A 16,811-nucleotide genomic window follows, 5' to 3' on the forward strand; every position below is an offset into this window, starting at 1 on the left:
CTCGGGAGGCTGAGGCAGGAGAATGGCATAAACCCGGGAGGCGGAGCTTGCAGTGAGCTGAGATCCGGCCACTGCACTCCAGCCTGGGCGACAGAGCGAGACTCCGCCTCAAAAAAAAAAAAAAAAAAAAAAGGAAACAGAGGAGACCCAAGAGAAAGAGAGGGAACACAAGAGAAAAATGGAGGCCCTAATGGCTGCTTTGCAGGCTTGCAGAGTACAGGATCCCCAAGGTGCATCCACTAAATGCTAACAGTGTGGAAAGTCAGGGCACTTGAAGAAAGATTTCTCAGGCAGCAAGAAGGAGCCACCTCAACCCTGCACAACCTGTGGCAGGGACCACTGGAGGTTAGACTGCCTACAAAGATAGAGGTCACTGGGTTCAGAGATAGTCTCACAGATGGTCCAAGAGGACAGACAGGTCCCTGAGCTCAGACCCCCAGCTCCAGTGGTTCAAACTGCCATTACTGCTCAGGAGACCCAGATGACTCTACAAATTGAAGGAAGGAGGATAGACCTCTTTCTGGATACTGGATCTAGTCTCTCTCTTCTCTCTAATCCAGACCTTCCCTCTTCCCATTGCATGATATTGATGAATGTCTCAGGGAAGATTATAACCCAATATTTTCCTCAACCCACTAGTTGTAGTTGGGTAAGCCTATTATTTATACATGCCTTCTTATTCATTCCTGAAAGTCTCACTCCTTAATTAGGTAGAGACATTTTAGCTCACATGGGGGCCAGCATCCTTATAGCCATGGGACAAACTCTTTTTCTCTCCCTGATGGAAGCTAGTATTAATCCAGAAGTATAGGCAACTCAAAGAAGAATAGTCATGCTATAACCACTAAGCCAGTCTGGATCCACGTTAAGGATTCCTACTCTTTCCCTAACCAGACACAATATCCCCTAAAGCCAAAGGCTAGGAAAAAAAATTGAAGCCATTTTTGGTAACCTGAAAATGCAGGGCCTTCTCAAACTCTGTAACAGCCCCTGCAACACCTCAATATTAAGATTGAAAAAAACCAATGGGGAATGGAGACTAGTTCAGTACCTCTATCTCATTAATGAGGCCATAGTCCTAGTTTATCCAGTGGTCCCTAATCCTTATACCTTGCTAGCTCTTATATTTGAGGGAACTAAATGGTTCACAGTTCTAGATCTAAAGGATGCCTTTTACTTCATACTGTTACATCCTAACTTTCTTTTTTTTTTTTTTTTTTTTTTTTTTTTTGAGACGGAGTCTCGCTCTGTCACCCAGGCTGGAGTGCTGTGGCCGGATCTCAGCTCATTGCAAGCTCCGCCTCCCGGGTTCACGCCATTCTCCTGCCTCAGCCTCCGGGTAGCTGGGACTACAAGCGCCGCCACGTCGCCCGGCTAGTTTTTTTTTTTGTAGTTTTTAGTAGAGACGGGGTTTCACCGTGTTAGCCAGGATGGTCTCGATCTCCTGACCTCGTGATCCGCCCGTCTCGGCCTCCCAAAGTGCTGGGATTACAGGCTTGAGCCACCGCGCCCCGCCATCCTAACTTTCAATAACTGTTTGCCTTCAAAGATCCCTCTGGCCAAATCACTTAATTAAAATGGACAATGCTGCCTCAGGGATTTTGATACAATCCTCACTTGTTTGAACAGTCACCGTGAAAGGACCTCTCCAGGTTTTCCCATCCTCAGGCCAGGTTATTGCAATATGTAGATGACATTCTGCTCTGTGCCCCAACTGAGGAAGTTTCTCAAAAAGGCACTGAAGCTCTTCTAAATTTCTTAGCCAAAAGAGGATATAAGGTTTCAAAGTCCAAGGCCCATCTTTGCCAAACTTCAGTGAAATACCTGGATTTAGTGTTGTCTGTAGGGACTAGAGCATTAAGCAAAGAACGGTTTAAGCCCATATCTTCTCTCCCCCTCCATAAAACCCTTAAGCAACTAAGAGGATTTGGGGGCATTACAGAATTTTACAGACTATGAAACCTGGGTATGGTGAGATAGCTCGTTTCTTATATCAACTCGTAAAATAAACTCAAGTGGCTAAAACTGATTTCCTAACATTGGAACCTGAAGCTCAAAAGGCCTTTAATCAGCTAAAACAAGCCTTACTTAAGGCTCCTGCACACATCCTTCCCGTAGAGAAGGCCTTCAATCTTTATGTATCAGGAAGGAAGGGAATGGCCCTGCAAGTTTTAACTCAAGTCCTAGAATCACTCAGCAGCCAGTGGATACTTGAGTAAAGAACTTAGTTTAGTGGCTAAAGGATGGTCAGCATGCTTCCAAGCAGTTACCACAGTGGTCTTACTGGTACAGAGACCAACAAATTAACTCTGGGAAATGGCTTACCTGCTTATACCTCACATAATGTGCCAAGATTGTTGTCTTCTAGTGGGAGCCTTTGGCAAACAGACAGCTGGCTCCTTAAATATAGGTATCTGATGTTAGCAGGGCCTACAATCCATTAAAAACTTGCTCTCACCTAAACCCAGCCACCTTCTTCCTCAAGAAAACTGGGGAACCTGAACATGACTGTGAACAAGTAGTGGTATAGACTTATGCAGCCAGGGAGGATCTCAGGGAAACTCCCCTAGAAAATCTAGACTGGACTCTCTTCACAGATAGAAGTTCCTTTGTGGACCAATGAGTCCTTAAAGCAGTATATGCAATAGTTATTCTGAACCATGTTATTGAAAGAGTGCCCCTCTCTCCGCAAACAAGCCCTCAAATAGCTGAACAGAAAGCTCTTACAAGAACACTTGAACTGAGTGAGGGAATGGTAGCTAACATTTACACTGACGCCAAGTATGCTTTATTAGTTATTCATGCTCATGCTGTCATTTGGAAGGAAGATACTTTCTTACTGCTAATGGATCCCCTATAAAATATCATCAGGAAATTAGCAGTTATTATTCTCAGTTTTTCTTCCATGAGAGGTAGCAGTGATTAATTGTAAGATACATCAGAAGGGAACAGATGAAATAGCCGAAAGATCAAGTTAGCAATCAGACAGCCAAATCAGCAGCAAGAAAGCCTCAGGGACTCAGGACACTTAAAGCCTCTCTAATTTGGGTTGGCTAAATAAGAGACATTAAGCCTCAGTACTCTGCTGCAGAGATATAATTGGCCATCTTCCAAGGGTACATTTTCCAGCCCTGAAGATAGCTACAGGCAGAGGATGGCAAACTCCACTTGCCATCCTCAAGTCAATGTAAAGTTCTTAAAATCCTCCATCAAGCTTTTCACTTGGGAAAAGATAAAATTATCAGTGTGCCCAGATATTGTTTTCAGGAGAGAACTTTTGAAAAACAGTCAAGCAAGTTGTTAATGCTTGTAAAGTCTCCCTTAAAAATTATCCTTTTAACAGACAGCTCCTTGCTCCTCAAACCCAAAGGATAGGAAGCTATCCAAGGGAGGACTGGCAGACAGACTTCACTCACATGCCAAAGATGAAGAACATCCAGTACCTCCTGTTATGTATAGGTACTTTTGCTAACTGGGTAGAAGCATTTCTATGCCACACAGAAAATTCTTCTGAGATAAGAAAAGTGCTAATGAAATAACTTCCTGTTTTGGTCTACCTAAATGCTTTCAAAGTGAAAATGATCCCTCATTTAAGGCAGCCATCACACAAAAGGTCTCAAAGTCACCAGACATACAGTATAATCTCCATTGTGCTTGGAGACCCAAGTTCTCAGGAAGGGTAGAGAAGACAAATGATGTTATCAAAATACAACTCAGAAAACTGTCCCAAGTAACTCACCTTCCTCAGGTCACTCTTCTTCCCATGACTTTATTGTGGGTAAGAAATACTCCTTCAAAGTTAGGTCTAAGGCATTTTGAAAGGCTGTATGGATGGCTTTTCTTTACCAATGATTTCCTATTAGACCAGGAAACCTCTAAATTGGTTAAGCATGTAACCTCTCAGACTCACTTCCAACAGGAGTTAACACAATTAGCAGAAGTCCAACCCCAAGAAATGGGACCACCTTTATTTAACACAGGAGATTTGGTATTGGTTAAGGCTCTACCCTGTCTCTCTTCCTCCCTAAGCCTAAGCTGGGAAGAGCCTTACACCGTCCTTTCAACTCCTTCAACAGTAAAAGAGGAATCAACTCCTGGATACATCACATTTCAGTCAAAGCCTTGAAAGCTGAGGGAGCAGACCCAGATGGCCCAAAGGAACATCCTGGATATCAATGTAAAAAGAGGGAATCTTAAGCTGAAACTCATAAAAGATAAGTAAATGAGTGAGAGCTACTCATCCTAGTCAGTCTCACCCCTACATTACCAGATACTTTCAGTTATCTCTACTTTTCCTCTCCAAATTTGCTGCCAGGCATTAGAACTTTTTTGATGCATATTTTCAGGGACATTTTGATTATTTATGGGATTATATTTGTAACTTCCTAAACTCCCAAAGGAAAATTCTATACCTTGGTGAGTAGAATTTTAGATGGAAGTTAGTTACTACACCATCCATGTGTGAATTGTTATACTCACCGTACTATTTATAGTAGGGCGAGGCACCTCCAATGTGGAATTCTAAATGGAAAATTCTAACTGCTGTAATAGTCTAATTATCATATTATAACAGGATTAATAATTACAGGAATTATGTAGCCAAAGTTAACACTAAAGTTACTCAAGCCACCCAATATTGTATTTCTCCCAATCATGTTGGAAGTTATAAAAGATGGCCCAGACCTAAAATTGTCTTCTAACAGGAAGTCACAGGGGAATGTATGTTTTTCTCAAAGAAAAAAAAATGTTGCTTTTATATTAACACTTTTGGTAAAGTACATTGACATCTGGTGGACACAACCAGTATTACAAACCATCAGAATGGCTGACAAGTACCGAACTCTATTGTCATGGTTATGGTCTATAGGTACCCCCATTAATAGTGGTCATCTTAACACTCATATTCAAAACCTGTATTCTAAACCTTGTAAAATTGATCTCTTCTTGCCTAGAAGCTATTAAGCTCCAAATGGTGTGCAGATGGAAACACACATGGATATGTCTTTCTTCTGAGGACCCTTAGATTGACCCCGGGATGAGCCCTAGATGCTCTTCCCCACACAAGGCCTTCTCCAGCAGAAAGTAGTCACAAGAAGTCATCATCCAGCCTCCCATCCCCAAGAGCAGTTAGAGTTTCCACTCTTGATGGGGGAGATAATACAGGAGGTAGAAATAAATTATTTAGGCAGATAGTGAGGGAAAAACAGTCCTTGGCAGAATTTCCCTTCCAACAAAATAATTTTTTTTTTTTCTAACAAAGAACAGCCTGAGAAAATGAGCTGCAAACATAAATAAGGAAGCTAGAAGCTTGCACAGTGGAATGCTGGTAGCTACACCAATAGAAAAATGCTACCTGGGGACCAGGCATGTCCAGGCATGGAGGCTCCATATTCCCTTTTTTTGTTACAACGTCTACAGGATCAAATAAATGGGCAACAAGGCACAGCTCAGGAAGAGACCCAGCCTGCATTATAAAAGATTAGGTTGAGGGCTACCAGAAATTCATGCCCTATGTGAATGGCACACCTAGTCTAACCAGTGTTTTTTGAGCTGTGTACATCATACACCATCCCCCCACCACTCATCTATAACCACCCTGCATTTCTCTGAGGACTGGTAAGCCATTTTTTCAGGACCCCTCTCTGTAGAGAGCTATTTCTTTCCTTCAACTATTCAACTTCTATTCTCAACATCACTCTTTTTGTGTCTGCATCCTTGTTCTCCATGCTGTGAGACAATGAACATCGGGTATCATCCCAGAAAATGAGACTGTTTCAAATCTAACAGGTGGGAAATGACAAAGCAGTCTAAACTTATATGAACTGTGTATAATTTGCCATATGTGGACATTAAAGTCTCTGTTCCATTAGCTTAGTGGTCAGCAAATAACTTGAAAAATATTTCTTTAAATTTCCATATTATTATTATTATTATTATTATTATTGCCAAGGATCTGTTTGCATATTGGGTATGACTTTCACACTCAGTCAGGAGGTTTACTATTATGCCTTAGTCTTCTCACATGTTGTGTAGAGTTGTCAATCACACATATCTTTGAGGATCTTCATGTCTTTCCTAAGATTGTGTGCAGCTCTGAGTAGGCAATGGAATTCTACATTCCCAAGAATACATCAGAGCTTTCCAAAACCATTGTGGTTATCTCATTTTTTCACCTTTCCTCTTAAGCATTTTAGTTACTCTATTGTTTTCCTCAACTGTAATTTATTACCTCAAGCAGCATTCACAAAATTAATTGCCTGTAAATATTTTGAAAAATCTCCCCTATCACAAATTGCATCTTTATCACTGGTAAATTTAAGTTTTATAAAACAAAGACAAACCTTTTGAGTCTGTCTTCTAGGAGGATACCAGCTGGTTCAATTTTTTTTTTTTAACTGTGAATAAAATCTATTCCTCAACCTTCTGTACCAGAAATTCAGGCTATTATTTCCAAGGATATTGATACACTAAAGAAAAGAAGATGGAACTATGATAAATTAAAATTCTAAATAGTTCACTGTTCTTAGTGGAATTCAGCCTTTAAAAAAAAAAAAAACTACTTCTTTTTTTTTCTGATAACCTTTGGTTAACTTTAAAATTGGAAAACAAATTTAATTCTAAATTTTCCCATGTTTTTATTGATTTTATAGAGAGACAGAATTTCAGGTCTTTTTAAATGCACCAAACTGCAAGTGAGTTTTAGATTTCGTCTATTGTAGTTTTACTTCAAAAATTTCCATGTAGTTCTGCTTTATATTTTCTAATTCTGACTTGAGATTTTCTATTTTTTTTTTTTTTTTTTTTTCTTTTGTAAGAGTGTTTGCTCTTAGTTTTTGTGCAATTTTTAATGATGGTTGCTTTAAAGTCTTGTCAGGAACTTCTAAGATGCTTACCTTGCAGTGTTAGTGTCGGCAGATTATTTTTTTTTCTATTAATAGTCATTTATCTCATTCTTATTTTGTGTAGTAATTTTGTATTGTATTCTGCAAAGTGTGAATATTATGTCATTAGACACTCTATTTTATTTTATTTCTGTTTAAACATGCAGTGGAACTTTGGGTAGAGGCCTCTAGGTCTGCAGGTAGTAGTTTCAACATCAGTTCCATTCTTAAATTATTTGCATTGTTATTTAGAAGTTCCTCATATATGCTTGCCTTACTTTCCAGTCTGAATAGCTGGAAAAAATCTGCCTATTTTTCTATGATCTTATTGCCTCTGCTATGCCAAATAGGGTCAAATATAAGCATGCACAATTCTGAGGTGAGTCTAGGAATTTATTAACATTTTTGTATAGTTGGTTTCCAGAATTTCTTTCTCTCTGTAACTTAGCCAGTACTGTATTGTTTCTGGAGCCTTCTCATTTTGATTTTTCAGTCAGAGACCTGAGGATTTATTTACCTTGTGCAATTCATGTGTCTGTTCCCAGACACGAAGGCAAGCTGTGAAAAGACAGAGAGCAAAAAAGGAAACATGGTTTTACCAACAGTTTTGGGTCTACAGACACTCTGATAAGAAAGAAATATCTACTTTTCTCAGTCTTTTAGACTTCTACCGGCTCCTATTGCTGTTTCTCCAACCACTACATGTTTTAGTAGGAAAGACGAATCAAATTTAGAAAAGAAAAGTATCAATAAATTTATTTCCTTTTTTAGTGAGAATTAGGATCACATTCTACATTCCTTGACCCAGAAAAAGAATGTTAGTTCTGGATCTCTCTGTTGCTGCAAACTCTTACTTCCAGGTTTTAAGTTATGTTGGTTCTTGGCTAGAGGATAACACAATTTTAAAACAGGCAAACTAATGATAGTTTGGCAGTATTTTGAATTCTTTTTTTTTAAATTTAATTTGCTACTATTTACTTGTCAATGTTCTCAAATAGCTGTTACATGCATCCTGTGCAGTTTCTACAGCTATGTTGAATAGGAAGAGAAGATGAGGTGTGTTTAGTTTTTCTTATCCAGAACAAAGATCTGTAGATATTTTTGCAACACATGTTTTAGAGATAAGAATATTAAGGTTTATATAAATAAGATGATATTTCAAAGATCAGATGCAAATACGTGATTTGGCAGAACCAAAATATATAGCTCAGGTGGTCGTAACATTTTGCAACAAAGCCATTGCACCTACTGCCATTAAGATACTCCAAAAAAAAAAATAGTGTGATTTTTGACTACCCTACTGATATTTTTTTCAACATGTCTTTGAACTATTGGATATAGCATATGGTAGCTCTTGCCATTTTATGGAATGACATTCCTCAGCCTCTATCCTCTTTCCCATAGCTTTGTCATTTGCAAATCTCAAGTCATAGAGCACTTAAAAAGTCTCCACCTGCATGTTAAATGTATTTTCTATTATTTCTCACTGTGCTCTTCCACTACCACCAAACAAAAGAACCAAAACTCTGAAGACTTCTAAAAGTTCCATGGATTTTTAAAATAAATATTTTCACTTACTACATTTGTCTGTTTTGATTTTCATGGCTTATCGCATACTACATTCTTTGAGATGGTTCTGGAGCTGTTTACATTTAAGATTTGTGTCCTGTTCCATTAGTACCCGGAACTAAGTCTACCTAGTAGGTTCACTCATCTAAACAGTTAACAAACATATTTTTCTATGAACTTCTTTTGCAAAGTATTGGGGACTCAGAAAATTACAAACAAAAAATTCCTTTAAAAAATTAACTTGCTTTCCTCAGGAGACTGAAAGTTTCTCTCTCTGTGTGTCTCTCTCTCTCTCACTCACTTTGTCTCGCTCTCTTCCCCCCTGCCTCTGTCTGTCTCCCCTTCACTCTCTCTCTCCCTCTCCTCATCCTTCTCTCTCTCCTTCTGTTTGTCTTTCTTTCTTTCTCCCTTCCTTCCTTCCTTCCTTCCTTCCTTTCTTTCTTTCTTTCTTTCTTTCTTTCTTTCTTTCTTCTTCTTTCTTTCTTTCTTTCTTTCTTTCTTTTCTTTCTTTCTCTTTTATTTCTCGCTCTCTTTTTTTTCTTTCTATTTTTTAAGTTTTTCTTCAAGGGGACAAGAAGACTGACTTATAAACAAGTATCAAAAACAGAATAGTTAAGGTTATAGAACATAGAGAGGGTCTCCTAATATATACATGTGTTGGGCAGTGGAGCAAAATTTTTCTGGCTAGATATTTGCTGACTAACTGCTCAAGCTATTTCAAAGGAACTGGCATACATTCTTGAATTTGTCATTTTTTCCTATATAAATATGTTTTCTATCTTTTCCACAAAAATGTGTTGGCCAGTGGAAACAACTAGATTGATGTCCCTCTGTCACTGTGACTGTTCATCACTGGGCTTCTAATTATACTTGTTTTAATTTTTGTCTATTTTAAAGGATAATAATGTATTTTGACCTCAGTTTCAAACTGACAATTACTGGCTGTGGTTGCAGCAGGAGTATTTTTTGCCACAGTGTCTAAGAATAGAGATTCTAGAGGGAACATAAGGTAGTACACTTCATCTGACAGGTTTAAGCACAGCTTTTGAAAATTAAAGCCTAAGGCAATATTTGTTAGATTAACTTTTGAAATGAAATTCAATGACCTTTCCAATGACTGGTGCCTAAATATTGTCAAATGGCTTTATTTGCTAGGAAAGGATGACTGTATTTTAATGCACCAATATTATGATTGAGAGTAGCAAACTTTTTTCTGAACTATGCATAGGTGCATTTATAAGTGCAATTATGTCTTTGCATTCAGAACTTAAATGTAAAAGCATCTAAAAGATGAGTACATTTTTCTTGGATAAGATAATGACCTTTGAATATCGAACTTTGAGAAATCTGCATATACGGATAAAATATTAAATTCATTTTTGACAAAATAAAAAGGTTTCCTGATTTTGTTTCCCACCCTAGACTCAATCTTTCTGCCTTCATCCCCCACATCCTTTTTTAAACTTTTATTTTAGATTCAAAAGTACATGTGAAGGTTTGTTACTTAGGTAAATTCATGTGATGGGGGTTCGATGTGCAGATTATTTTATCACCCAGGCACTAAACCTATTACCCAGTAGTTGCTTTTTCTGCTCTTCTCCCTCTTTACACGCTGCACCCTCAGTTAGACCTCAGTGTCTGTTGTTTCCCCCTTTGTGTCCATGTATTCTCATCATTTAGCTCCCACTTATAAGTGATAACATGCAGTATTTGTTTTTCTGTTTATGTGTTAGTTGCTAAGGGAAATGACCTACAGCTTTATCTGTGTTCCTGCAAAATAAACTATCTCATTATGTTTCATGGCTGCATAGTATTTGATGGTGTATATGTACCACTTTTTTTGTTTTGTTTTGTTTTGTTTTGTTTTATCAAGTCTTCCATTGATAAGCATTTAGATTGATTCCATGCCTTTGTTATTGTGAATAGTGTTGTGATGAACATATGCATACATGTGTCTTTATGATAGAATGATTTATATTCTTTTGGGTATATACGTAGTAATGGGATTGCTGGGTTGAATGGTATTTCTGTTTTTGCCTCTTTGAGAAATTGTCACACTGCTTTCCATAATGTTTAACTAATTTACACTCCCAATAACAGTGTATAAGTGTTCCTTTTCTTGGCAGTCTTACCAACATATGTAACTGTTTTACTTTTGAGTAATAGCAATTCTTACTGGTGTGAGATAATATGTCATTGTGGTTTTGATTTGCATGTCCCTAGTTATCAGTGATATTGAACATTTTATATGCTTGTTTGCTGCATGTATGTCTTCTTTCACAAAGTGTCTGTTCATGTGTTTTGCTCACTTTTTAATGGAATTTTTTTTCTTTGTAAATTTAAGTTTCTTAAAGACATTGGATATTAGGTTTTGTCAGATACATAGTTTGCAATATTTTTTTCCAGTCTGTAGGTTGCCTGTTAACTCTGATGATAGTTTTGTTGTTGTTGTTGTTTTTCTGTGTAGAAGCTCTTTAGTTTAATTAGATCCTCATTGTCAATTTTTGCATTTGTTACAATTGCTTTTGCTGTCTTCATCATGAAATCTTTGCCAGTTCTTATGTGCAAAATGGCGTTGCCTAGGTTGTCTTCCAGGGTATTCATAGTCTTGGGTTTTACATTTAAAACTTACATACATCTAGAGTTGGCTTTTGTATATGGTATAAAAAAGGGGTCCAGTCTCAATCTTCTGCACATAGCTAGCCAGTTATTCCAGCACCATTTATTAAATAAGAAGTTCTTCCTCCATTGCCTGTTTTTATCATCTTTGTTGAAGATCAGAAGGTTGTAGATGTGTGGCTTTATTTCTGGGTTATCTGTTATATTGGTCTATAAATCTGTTTTTCTGCCAAGACCATGCTGATTTGTTTACAGTAGCTCTGTAGTTTCGTTTCAAGTTGGGTAGGGTGATGCCTCCTGCTTTGTTCTATTGGTTAGGATTGCCCTGCCTATTTGGGCATGTTTTTGGTTCTATATCAATTTAAAATAATTTTTTTCTAGTCTGTGAAGAATGTCATTGGTAGTTTGATGGGAAGAGTGGCAAATTTGTGAATTGCTTTGGACAGTATGGCCATTTCAATTATATTGATTCTTGCTATCCATGAGCATGGAATATTTTTCCATTTGTTTATGTCATCTCTGATTTACTTGAGCAATGTTTTGTAATTATCATTTTATGTATCTTTTACCTCCCTGGCTAGCTTTATTACTAGGTGTTTTATTCTTTTTCTGGCAATTGTGAATGGGATTCCATTCCTGATTTGGCTCTTAGGTTGGCTGTTTTTGGTGTATAGAAATACTTTTAATTTTGGTATGTTGATTTTGCATCCTGAACCTTTGCTGAAGTTGCTTATCAGTTTAATGAGCTTTTGGGCCAAGACTATGAAATACTCTAGGTATAGAATCATATTATGTGCAAACAGAGATGGATAATGAAACAAAAATATTCAACAGAATATTAACAAACAGAATTAGTAGCACATGAAAAAGCTAACCCACCACAATCAAGTAGACTTTAGTCCTAGTATGCCAGGTGGTTCAACATATGCAAATCAATAAATGTGATTCATTAAGTAAACAGAACTAGGGACAAAAATCACTTCTCACAGGATCATTTCAATAGATGCAGAAGAGGCTTCAATAACATTCAAAATCCCTTTATATTAAAAACTCAGCAAATAGGTATTGAAGAAACATACTTCAAAATATTAAGAGCCATCTATGACAAACCCACAGCCAACATCATCCTGAATGAGCAAAAGTGGGAAGCTTTCCCCTTGAAAGCCAGCAAAAAACGAGGATGCCTTCTGTCACCACTCATATTCAACATAGTACTCGAAGTCCTGGCCAGAGAAATCAGTCAAGAGAAAGAAAAAGAGACATTCAAATAGGAAGATAGGCTCCCATCCCTTACATTTTTCTATATAGCTTATAACTTAGTAATATCTTGGAACACAGCATGACCTTTCCTGCCTCAGGATCTTTGCTCATTCTCCTTCCTTCATATAGATCATTCTGTGCAATTTCTCTGCCTTGCGAAGTCATATTCATTACTTTTATTTCTAATTATGAATAGATTCAGGAAAACAAAAATGAAAAAAATACAGTAGACACCTGGCTATTCGACATCTATATGTGAAACCTTTATATACATGCACACACACATATATATACATATATATTTTAATATTACATCAGAATTTCTTTTTAAGAAATCAAGCACTTCCATTAATTTGAAGATATTGTGTGCTTCTTCTACATCTCATTTCTCCTCTTTCTTCTCCAAAATATACCCAATATTATGAAATTGTTGGCTATAAATTCCAGTTCTATTTTGGCTATGTACATATTCATAATGATATTATTTTTTAATACAACTTTGTATATATGGTACCATAATGCTGTATCCTTCTGTACCTTTCTTATTTCTTAATATTTGTTTCATAATACTTTTATTCATTTTGAAGCATAGCAGTCTATTTCAGTAATTTTACCTGACTCACAGTATTCTGTGGCATGAATATACCAGAATTTACCATTTCTCTGTTGATTCACACTTAAGATGTTTCTAATTTTTTCTTATAGCCATGTAGCAGTGAATATTATTATATATTACTATAAGGCTTCTATTTTTGTTATAACAATGCAGCAATGAATATTATTATACACTACTACTTATGCACATAAATAGCATCTCTTAAAGGTATCATACCTGGGATTGGACATTTCTATGTTATTGGATATGTGCAACTTGAGCTTCATTCAATTTTTGAGGCATAGGAAAAATCATCTTCTTTTTTTTTTTTTTTTTTTTTCCTGTGACAACTTGGGTATTTCATACAGACTTCCTTATCTCAGTAGAAAACAGACCCTACCAAGGTACTTTTTGTAGCAAGGATTTCCAAGTCAAGTGAAAAGTGGTGACTAAATTGAAAACTTCCAAATTTTCTGCCCTCCCTAACTTTGCCTTTACGCTGGCATGCTCTCTCTACCCTGAGTGCTGCCATCAACATCTTTTTTCCTAGGTAACTGCTATCTACCCTTTCCTCCACTTTTCCAAGAAGGAATTTAATCCTTCTTTTGTTTCTATTGGCCCAGGTTGGACATATTTCACTAAGGTTTACATAATACTATGGGAAAAGCACCAAATAGTAAATTATATAGAGAGGACAAAAAGTTCAAAGTCATCTATGCTTGACAAATCCAGGCTTCAAATTCTGACATATTAATCTCATCTTCAGGTTTTGCAGGACCTGTGTAATTGTAGTAGCTGCACTCCAGCTCCAAAATACAATAATTTTTTATTAGCTACCTCTACCAGGAGGAAGTCATCTTTCTACTCACCCCCTATAAACTGTATCTTAGACTCCTTAACACTATTAAATATCTCATACCAGAAGACTCAATTTCTCACATGGTAGTTCATATAAGGCATTACTCTGCTAGTTCAGTTTTTTGGGTTTTAAAAGATGCCTTTTTTCTCAATATATATTTTACACCAAGAATTGTCACATTTTAAAAAGTCAACACTGACTTTGCACTTAGGTCTAATAATATAAAATCATATTAACTTTATCAAGGATATAACAAACATTTAAAATGGATTTCTCACATGTAGAAACAGAAGGCTTTTCCATTACACTTCCAGGGGTACCTGGGTTAGAATTAAAGATGTTCCCTTTGTGACTTAAAGTTCCTTGATCTGATAAACAAACTTAGGAAAGTTTCAGAATACAAAATTAATGTAAAAAAATAAGGAACTTTTTTTATCATTCAAACACAATTTCTTTTTAATTTCTCAAACAAAAATCAACAGTTTAAGTCACTGATTGGCAAGCTATAGCCTGCAGGCCAAACCCAGCGCCACACCTGTTTTTGTAAATAAACTTTTCTTGAATTACAGCCATGCTCATTTTCGTGCATATATTCTATGGTTGCTTTTGCATGTCAATAGCAGAGTTGAGTAGATGGGACAGAGGTCGCATGACCTGCAAAGCCCAAAATATTTACTGTCCGGTCCTTTACAGGAAAAGTTTGCTGACACCTGATTTAAGTGATTATGATTTGATTTTAGGACAGGGTGACATCTGACAAAAGTATCAGTAAGAATGGGGGCATTGACCTATCAAATAGTGAGATTCCCCCAAATGGGAAGGAGATCAAGAGAGTATATTTGGCATCAATTCTTTGACAAACGTTTTGATATAAATTATAATTACTTAAACTACACATTCAAACAATTTAACAAGAACCTTTTCTTCCCTAATTTGGTCACTTTATTATTTGAGCAAGACAACAGATTGCTAATATTTAGTCCAAAAGAGATCACACCTGGAAGGGATGAAGAAGAACAGCTTAACCATCTCTCATCTGCTTGTTCTTGAAGCAAGTTGAGAGTTGCTGCCTGTTTTCCAGATGTCCATCTCCTCATTACAGAAGCTGAAGACTTGCTGTAGCCATGTAAGACAAGCTGGGAAGCAATGAACTCCTCATCTCTCTGTTCCTAGGCTCCATGATTGTTCTATTTCTTTCTGGGAAAGAAGTTACTGTCTTTTTTTTTTTTTTTTTTCTGAGAAACAATGATAGGCTCTGTCATGAATATTATGGAATTGTATGCTATTGGTGTATCAGGAACTTGCTGACTAGAAAAGTTTTATGTAATAAGCTCATGTTTTTATGGTGTCAGACTGAAGACAGGCTTCCAAGTTGAGATCCCAGGATTGTACACATTCAGAATCTCAAAATCTTCCTCCAGATGTAACTCCTCCAGTTGTTCAGTAGAGTCAATGAATTATGCCCCAGTGGTTGTCACTTCTGGCCTGGCTAGAGGTACAAGGAGAGGCCAGTGCGATGGATGTTTCTGAATCAATTTAAACATCTTTAAATGCTCCTTTCGAATTTCCTTCTGAACAAGACTATGCCAGTTATTAAAGTCTTTTTCTTATTTTCAGAAAAATCCCAATGCAACTGAAGCATCCAGGTTCAGTATGTTCATTCGCTGTGGGGACTGCAGGCAATGGAAAGTCTGGTCATCAACCATTTCATTCTCTTCAGTGTTGACAAAGGTCTGGGTTGTATGAGGGTCCAAAAAGATGAGCTTATCACCTAAGAATTCTCTGAAATAATAAGCATTATTCAATTATTCTCCTAATGCCCTAAAGAGTGTGGCATCTTAAAACACTCTTTGAATGCATCAACATAGACAGGATTGTTTCAGTTTATGCCCAGGCAAAGGGACACAATGAGCAACAGGGGTTCCAGGCTAGGCAGTAGGCAGAGGTGCCCTTACTCTAGTTTGAAGCAGTCAGACAATTGGGAGACCTGTCACAGTCTGTGTCAGAACTCAATGGAAGGACACAACACTTTTTTTGATATCTTCAATGACCACTGTGTTATCCATTGAAACATAAAGAGACAAGGAATTCCATTCATCAAGTAAAGCAAGGTTTTTTGTTAACATGTGTGCAACTGTATTTGATCCAAACCATTCTCCAATTGATTTCCCTTCTCCTACACCCATTTGTGCCATTTGATGTATAGTGTAGCAGCAATTTTTTATAAGAAGCACTGTAGGATCCATTGGTATTATGTTGTTGTTGTTGTTGTTTCTCCCAGTTCCAGTCCTTTCCCAAGTGTTTACGCATAAGGGTTTGAGCCAGCATCATCTGTCCACAGCATAGCATACATCCCTAACCAGGATCTGATGAAGGGCCCGTTACCCAAATTGGTGAAAATTTCCTTTTGTATGTAAACTATAGACAAGCACTCATATCAGACAACAGCTTAGAAGTTTCTGTTTTTAATAAGATGCTGTTTTTCTAAGATCCATACCAGCTCATCTGTATCTAAATATTCTTCTAGGTATTCAATGAAAGTAGTAATCTGGTTTTCATACTTCGATAAAACTGACTCCACTCTCCAGCTGTCATCCTGTGCCAATTCCACCAGCAACCTGGTGGAATAGCTTCTGCACAACAAAAGAAACTATCAACAGAATAAACAGACAACCTAAGAGTAAGAGAAAATATTTGAAAACCATGCATCTGACAAAGATCTAATATCCAGAATCTATAAGGAACTTAAACAAATTTACGTGCAAAAAACAAACAACCACATTACAAAGTGGACAAATAATGGGAACAGACACTTTTCAAAAGAAGACATACATGCAGTCATCAAGCTTATAAAAATGCTTAACCTTACAAATAATTAGAGATATGTAAATAAAAAACATGATGAAATACTATCTCACACCAGTCAGAATGGTTATTGTTAAAAAGTCAAAAATAACAGATGCTGGCAAGGTTGTGGGGAAAGAATACTTATAAACTGATGGCACAAAGAAAAATTATTTCAGCCATT

General features: G+C 37.0%; 1 pseudogene; it reads right to left on the reverse strand.

Annotated features, from left to right (window-relative positions):
* Positions 1-15,020: 15,020 nt before the first annotated feature.
* Positions 15,021-16,611, reverse strand: LOC117096145 (annotated as a pseudogene).
* Between the last annotated feature and the right edge of the window lie 200 nt (positions 16,612-16,811).

The sequence above is a fragment of the Trachypithecus francoisi genome, unplaced genomic scaffold (assembly GCF_009764315.1).
Source record: "Trachypithecus francoisi isolate TF-2019V2 unplaced genomic scaffold, Tfra_2.0 Contig01451, whole genome shotgun sequence".
NCBI classification, from domain to species: Eukaryota; Metazoa; Chordata; class Mammalia; order Primates; family Cercopithecidae; genus Trachypithecus; species Trachypithecus francoisi.